This window comes from Megalopta genalis, unplaced genomic scaffold, assembly GCF_051020955.1.
Source record: "Megalopta genalis isolate 19385.01 unplaced genomic scaffold, iyMegGena1_principal scaffold0025, whole genome shotgun sequence".
NCBI lineage: Eukaryota > Metazoa > Arthropoda > Insecta > Hymenoptera > Halictidae > Megalopta > Megalopta genalis.
Window position 1 is genome coordinate 1217224 of NW_027476095.1, and position 15746 is coordinate 1232969.

A 15746-nucleotide genomic window follows, 5' to 3' on the forward strand; every position below is an offset into this window, starting at 1 on the left:
TGAACAAACGAACGAATGTACAAATGGACAAATGAACAAATGAACAAATGAACAAATGAACAAATGAACAAATGAACAAATGAACAAATGAACAAATGAACAAATGAACAAATGAACAAATGAACAAATGAACAAATGAACAAATGTACAAATGAACAAATGAACAAATGAACACATGAACAAATAAACAAATGTACAAATGAACAAATGAACGAATGAACAAATCAACAAATGAACGAATCAGCAAATGAACAAATGAACAAATGAACCAATAAACAAATAAACAAATGAACAAGTGAACAAATGAACAAATGAACAAATGAACAAATGAACAAATGAACAAATGAACAAATGAACAAATGAACAAATGAACAAATGAACAAATGAACAAATGAACAAATGAACAAATGAACAAATGAACAAATGAACAAATGAACAAATGAACAAATGAACAAACGAACAAATGAACAAACGAACAAATGAACAAACGAACAAATGAACATATGAACAAATGAACAAACGAACGAATGTACAAATGGACAAATGAACAAATGAACAAATGAACAAATGAACAAATGAACGAATGAACAAATGAACAAATGAACAAATGAACAAATGAACAAATGAACAAATGAACAAATGAACAAATGAACAAATGAACAAATGAACAAGTGAACAAATGAACAAATGAACAAATGAACAAATGAACAAATGAACAAATGAACAATTGAACAAATGAACAAATGAACAAATGAACAAATGAACAAATGAATCAATGAACAAATGAACAAATGAACAAATGAAAAAATGAACAAATGAACGAATGAACAAATGAACAAATGAACAAATGAACAAATGAACAAATGAACAAATGAACAAATGAACAAACGAACAAATGAACATATGAACAAATGAACAAACGATCGAATGTACAAATGGACAAATGAACAAATGAACAAATGAACAAATGAATAAATGAACAAATGAACAAATGAACAAATGAACAAATGAACAAATGAACAAATGAATACGTTGAGAAATGAACAAACAATCAAATGAACATATGAACAAATGAACAAATGAACAAATGAACAAATGAATACGTTGAGAAATGAACAAACAATCAAATGAACATATGAACAAATGAACAAATGAACAAATGAACCAATAAACAAATAAACAAATGAACAAATGAACACATGAACAAATGAACAAATGAACAAATGAACAAATGAACAAATGAACAAATGAACAAATGAACAAATGATCAAATGAACCATTGACCGAATGAAGAAACAATCAAATGAACATATGAACAAATGAACGAATTATCATTTGAACAAATGAACATATGTACAAAAGGACGAATGAACAAATGAAAAGATGCACAAATGTACATATGAACAAATGAACAAATGAACAAATGAACAAATGAACAAGTGAACAAATGAACAAATGAACAAATGAACAAATGAACAAGAGAACTAATGAACAAATGAACAAATGAACAAATGAACAAATGGAGAAATGAACAAATGAACGAATGAACAACATAAGAAATGAAGAATTGTAGAAATGAACAAATCCAAAAATGGACAAATGAACAAATGAACAAATCCAAAAATGGACAAATGAACAAATTAACAAATCCAAAAATGGACAAATGAACAAATGAACAAATGAACAAATGAACAAATGAACAAATGAACAAATGAACGAATGAACAAATGAACAAATGAACCAATAAACAAATAAACAAATGAACAAATGTACAAATGTAAAATAAACAAATGAATAAGTTGAGAAATGAACAAACAATCAAATGAACATATGAACAAATGAACAAATAAACAAATGGACAAATGAACAAATGAACAAATGAACATGTGAACAAATGAACAAATGAACAAATGAACAAATGAACAAATGAACAAATGAACAAATGAACAAATGAACAAATGAACCAATGAACAAATGAACAAATGAACAAATGATCAAATGAACGAATGAACAAATCAACAAATGAACGAGTGAACAAATCAACAAATGAACAAATCAGCAAATGAACAAATGAACAAATGAACCAATAAACAAATAAACAAATGAACAAATGAACAAATGAACAAATGAACAAATGAACAAATGAACAAATGAACAAATGGACAAATGAACAAATGAACAAATGAACAAATGAACAAATGAACAAATGAACAAATGAATACGTTGAGAAATGAACAAACAATCAAATGAACATATGAACAAATGAACAAATGAACAAATGAACAAATGAACAAATGACCAAATGAACAAATGAATACGTTGAGAAATGAACAAACAATCAAATGAACATATGAACAAATGAACAAATGAACAAATGAACCAATAAACAAATGAACAAATGAACAAATGAACAAATATACAAATGAACAAATGAACAAATGAACAAATGAACAAATGTACAAATGAACAAATGAACAAATGAACAAATGAACAAATGAAAAAATGAACAAATGAACAGATGAGCAAATGAACAAATGAACAAATGAAGAAATGAAGAAATGAACAAATGAACAAATGAACAAATGAACAAATGAACAAATGAACAAATGAACAAATGAACAAATGAACAAATGAACAAATGAACAAATGAACAAATGAACAAATGAACTAATGAACAAATGAACAAATGAAAAAATGTACAAATGAACAAATGAACAAATGAACGAATGAACAAATCAACAAATGAACGAATGAACAAATCAACAAACGAACAAATCAGCAAATGAACAAATGAACAAATGAACCAATAAACAAATAAACAAATGAACAAATGAACAAATGAACAAATGAACAAATGAACAAATGAACAAATGAACAAATGAACAAATGAACAAATGAACAAATGAACAAATGAACAAATGAACAAATGAACAAATGAACAAATGAACAAATGAACAAATGAACAAATGAACAAATGAACAAATGAACAAATGAACAAATGAACAAATGAACAAATGAACAAATGAACAAATGAACAAATGAACAAATGAACAAATGAACAAATGAACAAATGAACAAATGAACAAATGAACAAATGAACAAATGAACAAATGAACAAATGAACAAATGAACAAATGAACAAATGAACAAATGAACAAATGAACAAATGAACAAATGAACAAATGAACAAATGAACAAATGAACAAATGAACAAATGAACAAATGAACAAATGAACAAATGAACAAATGAACAAATGAACAAATGAACAAATGTACAAATGAACAAATAAACAAATGTACAAATGAACAAATGAACGAATGAACAAATCAACAAATGAACGAATCAGCAAATGAACAAATGAACAAATGAACCAATAAACAAATAAACAAATGAACAAGTGAACAAATGAACAAATGAACAAATGAACAAATGAACAAATGAACAAATGAACAAATGAACAAATGAACAAATGAACAAATGAACAAATGAACAAATGAACAAATGAACAAATGAACAAATGAACAAATGAACAAATGAACAAATGAACAAACGAACAAATGAACAAACGAACAAATGAACAAACGAACAAATGAACATATGAACAAATGAACAAACGAACGAATGTACAAATGGACAAATGAACAAATGAACAAATAAACAAAAGAACAAATGAACAAATGAACAAATGAACAAATGAACAAATGAACAAATGAACAAATGAACAAATGAACAAATGAACAAATGAACAAATGAACAAGTGAACAAATGAAAAAATGAACAAATGAACAAATGAACAAATGAACAAATGAACAAATGAACAAATGAACAAATGAACAAATGAATCAATGAACAAATGAACAAATGAACAAATGAAAAAATGAACAAATGAACGAATGAACAAATGAACAAATGAACCAAAAAACAAATTATCAAATAAACAAATGAACAAATGAACATTTGGACAAATGAATAAATGAACAATTGGACATATGAACAAATGAACAAATGAACAAATGAACAAATGAACAAATGAATAAATGAACAAATGAACAAATGACAAATGAACAAATGAACAAATGAACAAATGAACAAATGAAGAAATGAACAAATGAACAAATGAACAAATGAACAAATGAACAAATGAACAAATGAACAAATGAACAAATGAACAAATGAACAAATGAACAAATGAACAAATGAACAAATGAACAAATGAACAAATGAACAAATGAACAAATGAACAAATGAACAAATAAACAAATGAACGAATGAACAAATCAACAAATGAACAAATGAACGAATGAACAAATGAACAAATGTACAAATGAACAAATGAACAAACAAACAGATGAACAAATGAACATTTGGACAAATGAACAAATGAACAAACAAACAGATGAACAAATGAACATTTGGACAAATGAACAAGTGAACATTTGGACAAATGAACAAGTGAACAAATGAACAAATGAACAAATGAACAAATGAACAAATGAACAAATGAACAAATGAACATATGAACAAATGAACTAATGAACAAATGAACAAATGAACAAATGAACAAATGAACAAATGAACAAATGAACAAATGAACAAATGAACAAATGAACAAATGAACAAATGAACAAATGAACAAATGAACAAATGAACAAATGAACAAATGAACAAATGAACAAATGAACAAATGAACATGTGAACAAATGAACAAATGAACATATGAACAAATGAACAAATGAACAAATGAACCAATAAACAAATAAACAAATGAACAAATGAACACATGAACAAATGAACAAATGAACAAATGAACAAATGAACAAATGAACAAATGAACAAATGAACAAATGAACAAATGAACAAATGAACAAATGAACAAATGAACAAATGAACAAATGAACAAATGAACAAATAAACAAATGAACAAATGAACAAATCAGCAAATGAACAAATGAACAAATGAACCAATAAACAAATAAACAAATGAACAAATGAACAAATGAACAAATGAGCAAATGAACAAATGAACAAATGAACAAATGAACTAATGAACAAATGAACAAATGAACAAATGAACAAATGAACAAATGAACAAATGAACAAATGAACAAATGAACAAATGAACAAATGAACAAATGAACAAATGATCAAATGAACAAATGTACAAATGAACAAATGAACAAATGAACGAATGAACAAATCAACAAATGAACGAGTGAACAAATCAACAAATGAACAAATCAGCAAATGAACAAATGAACAAATGAACAAATGAACAAATGAACAAATGAACAAATGAACAAATGAACAAATGAACAAATGAACAAATGAACAAATGAACAAATGAACAAATGAACAAATGAACAAATGAACAAATGAACAAATGAACAAATGAACAAATGAACAAATGAACAAATGAACAAATGAACAAATGAACAAATGAACAAATGAACAAATGAACAAATGAACAAATGAACAAATGAACAAATGAACAAATGAACAAATGAACAAATGAACAAATGAACAAATGAACAAATGAACAAATGAACAAATGAACAAATGAACAAATGTACAAATGAACAAATAAACAAATGTACAAATGAACAAATGAACGAATGAACAAATCAACAAATGAACGAATCAGCAAATGAACAAATGAACAAATGAACCAATAAACAAATAAACAAATGAACAAGTGAACAAATGAACAAATGAACAAATGAACAAATGAACAAATGAACAAATGAACAAATGAACAAATGAACAAATGAACAAATGAACAAATGAACAAATGAACAAATGAACAAATGAACAAATGAACAAATGAACAAACGAACAAATGAACAAACGAACAAATGAACAAACGAACAAATGAACATATGAACAAATGAACAAACGAACGAATGTACAAATGGACAAATGAACAAATGAACAAATAAACAAAAGAACAAATGAACAAATGAACAAATGAACAAATGAACAAATGAACAAATGAACAAATGAACAAATGAACAAATGAACAAATGAACAAATGAACAAGTGAACAAATGAAAAAATGAACAAATGAACAAATGAACAAATGAACAAATGAACAAATGAACAAATGAACAAATGAACAAATGAACAAATGAACAAATGAATCAATGAACAAATGAACAAATGAACAAATGAAAAAATGAACAAATGAACGAATGAACAAATGAACAAATGAACCAAAAAACAAATTATCAAATAAACAAATGAACAAATGAACATTTGGACAAATGAATAAATGAACAATTGGACATATGAACAAATGAACAAATGAACAAATGAACAAATGAACAAATGAACAAATGAACAAATGAACAAATGAACAAATGAACAAATGAAGAAATGAACAAATGAACAAATGAACAAATGAACAAATGAACAAATGAACAAATGAACAAATGAACAAATGAACAAATGAACAAATGAACAAATGAACAAATGAACAAATGAACAAATGAACAAATGAACAAATGAACAAATAAACAAATGAACGAATGAACAAATCAACAAATGAACAAATGAACGAATGAACAAATGAACAAATGTACAAATGAACAAATGAACAAACAAACAGATGAACAAATGAACATTTGGACAAATGAACAAATGAACAAACAAACAGATGAACAAATGAACATTTGGACAAATGAACAAGTGAACATTTGGACAAATGAACAAGTGAACAAATGAACAAATGAACAAATGAACAAATGAACAAATGAACAAATGAACAAATGAACAAATGAACATATGAACAAATGAACTAATGAAGAATTGAACAAATGAACAAATGAACAAATGAACAAATGAACAAATGAACAAATGAACAAATGAACAAATGAACAAATGAACAAATGAACAAATGAACAAATGAACAAATGAACAAATGAACAAATGAACAAATGAACATGTGAACAAATGAACAAATGAACATATGAACAAATGAACAAATGAACAAATGAACCAATAAACAAATAAACAAATGAACAAATGAACACATGAACAAATGAACAAATGAACAAATGAACAAATGAACAAATGAACAAATGAACAAATGAACAAATGAACAAATGAACAAATGAACAAATGAACAAATGAACAAATGAACAAATGAACAAATGAACAAATGAACAAATAAACAAATGAACAAATGAACAAATCAGCAAATGAACAAATGAACAAATGAACCAATAAACAAATAAACAAATGAACAAATGAACAAATGAACAAATGAGCAAATGGACAAATGAACAAATGAACAAATGAACTAATGAACAAATGAACAAATGAACAAATGAACAAATGAACAAATGAACAAATGAACAAATGAACAAATGAACAAATGAACAAATGAACAAATGAACAAATGAACAAATGAACAAATGAACAAATGAACAAATGAACAAATGAACAAATGAACAAATGAACAAATGAACAAATGAACAAATGAACAAATGAACAAATGAACAAATGAACAAATGAACAAATGAACAAATGAACAAATGAACAAATGAACAAATGAACAAATGAACAAATGAACAAATGAACAAACGAACAAATGAACATATGAACAAATGAACAAACGAACGAATGTACAAATGGACAAATGAACAAATGAACAAATGAACAAATGAATAAATGAACAAATGAACAAATGAACAAATGAACAAATGAACAAATGAACAAATGAACAAATGAATACGTTGAGAAATGAACAAACAATCAAATGAACATATGAACAAATGAACAAATGAACAAATGAACAAATGAATACGTTGAGAAATGAACAAACAATCAAATGAACATATGAACAAATGAACAAATGAACAAATGAACCAATAAACAAATAAACAAATGAACAAATGAACACATGAACAAATGAACAAATGAACAAATGAACAAATGAACAAATGAACAAATGAACAAATGATCAAATGAACCATTGACCGAATGAAGAAACAATCAAATGAACATATGAACAAATGAACGAATTATCATTTGAACAAATGAACATATGTACAAAAGGACGAATGAACAAATGAAAAGATGCACAAATGTACATATGAACAAATGAACAAATGAACAAATGAACAAGTGAACAAATGAACAAATGAACAAATGAACAAATGAACAAGAGAACTAATGAACAAATGAACAAATGAACAAATGAACAAATGGAGAAATGAACAAATGAACGAATGAACAACATAAGAAATGAAGAATTGTAGAAATGAACAAATCCAAAAATGGACAAATGAACAAATGAACAAATCCAAAAATGGACAAATGAACAAATTAACAAATCCAAAAATGGACAAATGAACAAATGAACAAATGAACAAATGAACAAATGAACGAATGAACAAATGAACAAATGAACCAATAAACAAATAAACAAATGAACAAATGTACAAATGTAAAATAAACAAATGAATAAGTTGAGAAATGAACAAACAATCAAATGAACATATGAACAAATGAACAAATAAACAAATGGACAAATGAACAAATGAACAACTTAAGAAATGAAGAATTGAAGAAATGAACAAATCCAAAAATGGACAAGTTAACATATGAACAAATGAACAAATGAACAAATGAGCGAGTAGACAAATGAACAAATGATCAAATGAACCATTGACCGAATGAAGAAACAATCAAATGAACATATGAACAAATGAACGAATTATCATTTGAACAAATGAACATATGTACAAAAGGACGAATGAACAAATGAAAAGATGCACAAATGTACATATGAACATATGAACAAATGAACAAATGAACAAATGAACAAATGAACAAATGAACAAATGAACAAATGAACAAATGAACAAATGAACAAGAGAACTAATGAACAAATGAACAAATGAACAAATGAACAAATGGAGAAATGAACAAATGAACGAATGAACAACATAAGAAATGAAGAATTCAAGAAATGAACAAATCCAAAAATGGACAAATGAACAAATGAACAAATCCAAAAATGGACAAATGAACAAATTAACAAATCCAAAAATGGACAAATGAACAAATGATCAAATGAACAAATGAACAAATGAACAAATGAACAAATGAACAAATGAACAAATGAACAAATGAACAAATGAACAAATGAACAAATGATCAAATGAACAAATGAACAAATGAACAAATGAACAAATGAACAAATGAACAAACGAACAAATGAACATATGAACAAATGAACAAACGAACGAATGTACAAATGGACAAATGAACAAATGAACAAATGAACAAATGAATAAATGAACAAATGAACAAATGAACAAATGAACAAATGAATACGTTGAGAAATGAACAAACAATCAAATGAACATATGAACAAATGAACAAATGAACAAATGAACCAATAAACAAATAAACAAATGAACAAATGAACACATGAACAAATGAACAAATGAACAAATGAACAAATGAACAAATGAACAAATGAACAAATGAACAAATGATCAAATGAACCATTGACCGAATGAAGAAACAATCAAATGAACATATGAACAAATGAACGAATTATCATTTGAACAAATGAACATATGTACAAAAGGACGAATGAACAAATGAAAAGATGCACAAATGTACATATGAACATATGAACAAATGAACAAATGAACAAATGAACAAATGAACAAATGAACAAATGAACAAATGAACAAATGAACAAATGATCAAATGAACAAATGAACAAATGAACAAATGAACAAATGAACAAATGAACAAATGAACAAATGAACAAATGAACAAATGAACAAATGAACAAATTAACAAATGAACAAACGAACAAATGAACATATGAACAAATGAACAAACGAACGAATGTACAAATGGACAAATGAACAAATGAACAAATGAACAAATGAATAAATGAACAAATGAACAAATGAACAAATGAACAAATGAATACGTTGAGAAATGAACAAACAATCAAATGAACATATGAACAAATGAACAAAAGAACAAATGAACAAATGAACAAATGAACAAATGAACAAACGAACAAATGAACATATGAACAAATGAACAAACGAACGAATGTACAAATGAATACGTTGAGAAATGAACAAACAATCAAATGAACATATGAACAAATGAACAAATGAACAAATGAACAAATGAATACGTTGAGAAATGAACAAACAATCAAATGAACATATGAACAAATGAACAAATGAACAAATGAACCAATAAACAAATAAACAAATGAACAAATGAACAAATGAACTAATGAACTAATGAACAAATGAACAAATGAACAAATGAACAAATGAACAAATGAACAAATGAACAAATGAACAAATGAACAAATGAACAAATGAACAAATGAACAAATGAACAAATGAACAAATGAACAAATGAACAAATGAACAAGAGAACTAATGAACAAATGAACAAATGAACAAATGAACAAATGGAGAAATGAACAAATGAACGAATGAACAACATAAGAAATGAAGAATTGAAGAAATGAACAAATCCAAAAATGGACAAATGAACAAATGAACAAATCCAAAAGTGGACAAATGAACAAATGAACAAATGAACAAGTGAACAAATGAACAAATGAACAAATGAACAAATGATCAAATGAACAAATGATCAAATGAACAAATGAACAAATGATCAAATGAACAAATGAACAAATGAACAAATGAACAAATGAACAAATGAACAAATGAACAAATGAACAAATGAACTAATGAACAAATGAACAAATGAACAAATGAACAAATGAACAAATGAACAAATGAACAAATGTACAAATGAACAAATGAACAAATGAACAAACGAACAAATGAACATATGAACAAATGAACAAACGAACGAGTGTACAAATGGACAAATGAACAAATGAACAAATGAACAAATGAACAAATGAATAAATGAACAAATGAACAAATGAACAAATGAACAAATGAACAAATGAACAAATGAACAAACGAACAAATGAACATATGAACAAATGAACAAACGAACGAGTGTACAAATGGACAAATGAACAAATGAACAAATGAACAAATGAATAAATGAACAAATGAACAAATGAACAAATGAACAAATGAACAAATGAACAAATGAATACGTTGAGAAATGAACAAACAATCAAATGAACATATGAACAAATGAACAAATGAACAAATGAATACGTTGAGAAATGAACAAACAATCAAATGAACATATGAACAAATGAACAAATGAACAAATGAACAAATGAACCAATAAACAAATAAACAAATGAACAAATGAACACATAAACAAATGAACAAATGAACAAATGAACAAATGAACAAATGAACAAATGAACAAATGAACAAATGATCAAATGAACCATTGACCGAATGAAGAAACAATCAAATGAACATATGAACAAATGAACGAATTATCATTTGAACAAATGAACATATGTACAAAAGGACGAATGAACAAATGAAAAGATGCACAAATGTACATATGAACAAATGAACAAATGAACAAATGAACAAATGAACAAATGAACAAATGAACAAATGAACAAATGAACAAGAGAACTAATGAACAAATGAACAAATGAACAAATGAACAAATGGAGAAATGAACAAATGAACGAATGAACAACATAAGAAATGAAGAATTGAAGAAATGAACAAATCCAAAAATGGACAAATGAACAAATGAACAAATCCAAAAATGGACAAATGAACAAATTAACAAATCCAAAAATGGACAAATGAACAAATGAACAAATGAACAAATGAACAAATGAACAAATGAACAAATGAACAAATGAACAAATGAACAAATGAACAAATGAACAAATGATCAAATGAACAAATGAACAAATGAACAAATGAACAAATGAACAAATGAACAAATGAACAAATGAACAAAAGAACAAATGAACAAATGAACAAATGAACAAATGAACAAACGAACAAATGAACATATGAACAAATGAACAAACGAACGAATGTACAAATGAATACGTTGAGAAATGAACAAACAATCAAATGAACATATGAACAAATGAACAAATGAACAAATGAACAAATGAATACGTTGAGAAATGAACAAACAATCAAATGAACATATGAACAAATGAACAAATGAACAAATGAACCAATAAACAAATAAACAAATGAACAAATGAACAAATGAACTAATGAACTAATGAACAAATGAACAAATGAACAAATGAACAAATGAACAAATGAACAAATGAACAAATGAACAAATGAACAAATGAACAAATGAACAAATGAACAAATGAACAAATGAACAAATGAACAAACAAACAGATGAACAAATGAACATTTGGACAAATGAACAAGTGAACAAATGAACAAATGAACAAATGAACAAATGAACAAATGAACAATTGAACAAATGAACATATGAACAAATGAACTAATGAAGAAATGAACAAATGAACAAATGAACAAATGAACAAATGAACAAATGAACAAATGAACAAATGAACAAATGAACAAATGAACAAATGAACAAATGAACAAATGAACAAATAAACAAATGAACAAATGAACAAATGAACAAATGAACAAATGAACAAATGAACATGTGAACAAATGAACAAATGAACATATGAACAAATGAACAAATGAACAAGTGAACCAATAAACAAATAAACAAATGAACTAATGAACACATGAACAAATGAACAAATGAACAAATGAACAAATGAACAAATGAACAAATCAACAAATGAACAAATGAACAAATGAACAAATGAACAAATGAACAAATGAGCAAATGAACAAATAAACAAATGAACAAATGAACAAATCAGCAAATGAACAAATGAACAAATGAACCAATAAACAAATAAACAAATGAACAAATGAACAAATGAACAAATGAGCAAATGAACAAATGAACAAATGAACAAATGAACAAATGAACAAGTGAACAAATGAACAAATGAACAAATGAACAAATGAACAAATGAACAAATGAACAAATGAACAAATGAACAAATGAACAAATGAACAAATGAACAAATGAACAAATGAACAAATGAACAAATGAACAAATGAACAAATGAACCAATGAACAAATGAACAAATGGACAAATGATCAAATGAACAAGTGAACAAACGAACAAATGAACAAACGAACAAATGAACAAATGAACAAATGAACAAATGAACAAATGAACAAATGAACCAATAAACAAATATACAAATGAACAAATGAACAAATGAACAAATGAACAAATGTACAAATGAACAAATGAACAAATGAACAAATGAAAAAATGAACAAATGAACAGATGATCAAATGAACAAATGAAGAAATGAAGAAATGAACAAATGAACAAATGAACAAATGAACAAATGAACAAATGAACAAATGAACAAATGAACAAATGAACAAATGAACAAATGAACAAGAGAACTAATGAACAAATGAACAAATGAACAAATGAACAAATGGAGAAATGAACAAATGAACGAATGAACAACATAAGAAATGAAGAATTGAAGAAATGAACAAATCCAAAAATGGACAAATGAACAAATGAACAAATCCAAAAGTGGACAAATGAACAAATTAACAAATCCAAAAATGGACAAATGAACAAATGAACAAATGAACAAATGAACAAATGATCAAATGAACAAATGATCAAATGAACAAATGAACAAATGAACAAATGATCAAATGAACAAATGAACAAATGAACAAATGAACAAATGAACAAATGAACAAATGAACAAATGAACAAATGAACAAATGAACTAATGAACAAATGAACAAATGAACAAATGAACAAATGAACAAATGCACAAATGAACAAATAAAAAAATGAACAAATGAACGAATGAACAAATGAACAAATGAACCAAAAAACAAATTATCAAATGAACAAATGAACAAATGAACATTTGGACAAATGAATAAATGTACAATTGGACATATGAACAAATGAACAAATGAACAAATGAACAAATGAACAAATGAACAAATGAACAAATGAACAAATGAACAAATGAACAAATGAACAAATGAACAAATGAACAAATGAACAAATGAAGAAATGAAGAAATGAACAAATGAAGAAATGAACAAATGAACAAATGAACAAATGAACAAATGAACAAATGAACAAATGAACAAATGAACAAATGAACAAATGAACAAATGAACAAATGAACAAATGAACAAATAAACAAATGAACGAATGAACAAATCAACAAATGAACAAATGAACGAATGAAGAAATGTACAAATGAACAAATGAACAAACAAACAGATGAACAAATGAACATTTGGACAAATGTACAAATGAACAAACAAACAGATGAACAAATGAACATTTGGACAAATGAACAAGTGAACAAATGAACAAATGAACAAATGAACAAATGAACAAATGAACAAATGAACAATTGAACAAATGAACATATGAACAAATGAACTAATGAAGAAATGAACAAATGAACAAATGAACAAATGAACAAATGAACAAATGAACAAATGAACAAATGAACAAATGAACAAATGAACAAATGAACAAATGAACAAATGAACAAATGAACAAATGAACAAATGAACAAATGAACATGTGAACAAATGAACAAATGAACATATGAACAAATGAACAAATGAACAAATGAACCAATAAACAAATAAACAAATGAACAAATGAACACATGAACAAATGAACAAATGAACAAATGAACAAATGAACAAATGAACAAATGAACAAATGAACAAATGAACAAATGAACAAATGAACAAATAAACAAATGAACAAATGAACAAATCAGCAAATGAACAAATGAACAAATGAACCAATAAACAAATAAACAAATGAACAAATGAACAAATGAACAAATGAACAAATGAACAAATGAACAAATGAACAAATGAACAAATGAACAAATGAACAAGTGAACAAATGAACAAATGAACAAATGAACAAATGAACAAATGAACAAATGAACAAATGAACAAATGAACAAATGAACAAATGAACAAATGAACAAATGAACAAATGAACAAATGAACAAATGAACAAATGAACAAATGAACAAATGAACAAATGAACAAATGAACCAATGAACAAATGAACAAATGAACAAATGATCAAATGAACAAGTGAACAAACGAACAAATGAACAAACGAACAAATGAACAAATGAACAAATGAACAAATGAACAAATGAACAAATCAACAAATGAACAAATCAACAAATCAACAAATGAACAAATGAACGAATGAACAAATGAACAAATGAACAAACAAACAGATAAACAAATGAACATTTGGACAAATGAACAAATGAACAAACAAACAGATGAACAAATGAACATTTGGACAAATGAACAAATGAACAAATGAACAAATGAACAAATGAACAAATGAACAAATGAACAAATGAACAAATGAACGAATGAACAAATGAACAAATGAACAAATGAACAAATGAACAAATGAACAAATGAACAAATGAACAAATGAACAAATGTACAAATGAACAAATGAACAAATGAACAAATGAACAAATGAACAAATGAACAAATGAACAAATGAACATGTGAACAAATGAACAAATGAACATATGAACAAATGAACCAATAAACAAATAAACAAATGAACAAATGAACAAATGAACAAATGAACAAATGAACAAATGAACAAATGAACAAATGAACAAATGAACAAATGAACAAATGAACAAATGAACAAATGAAC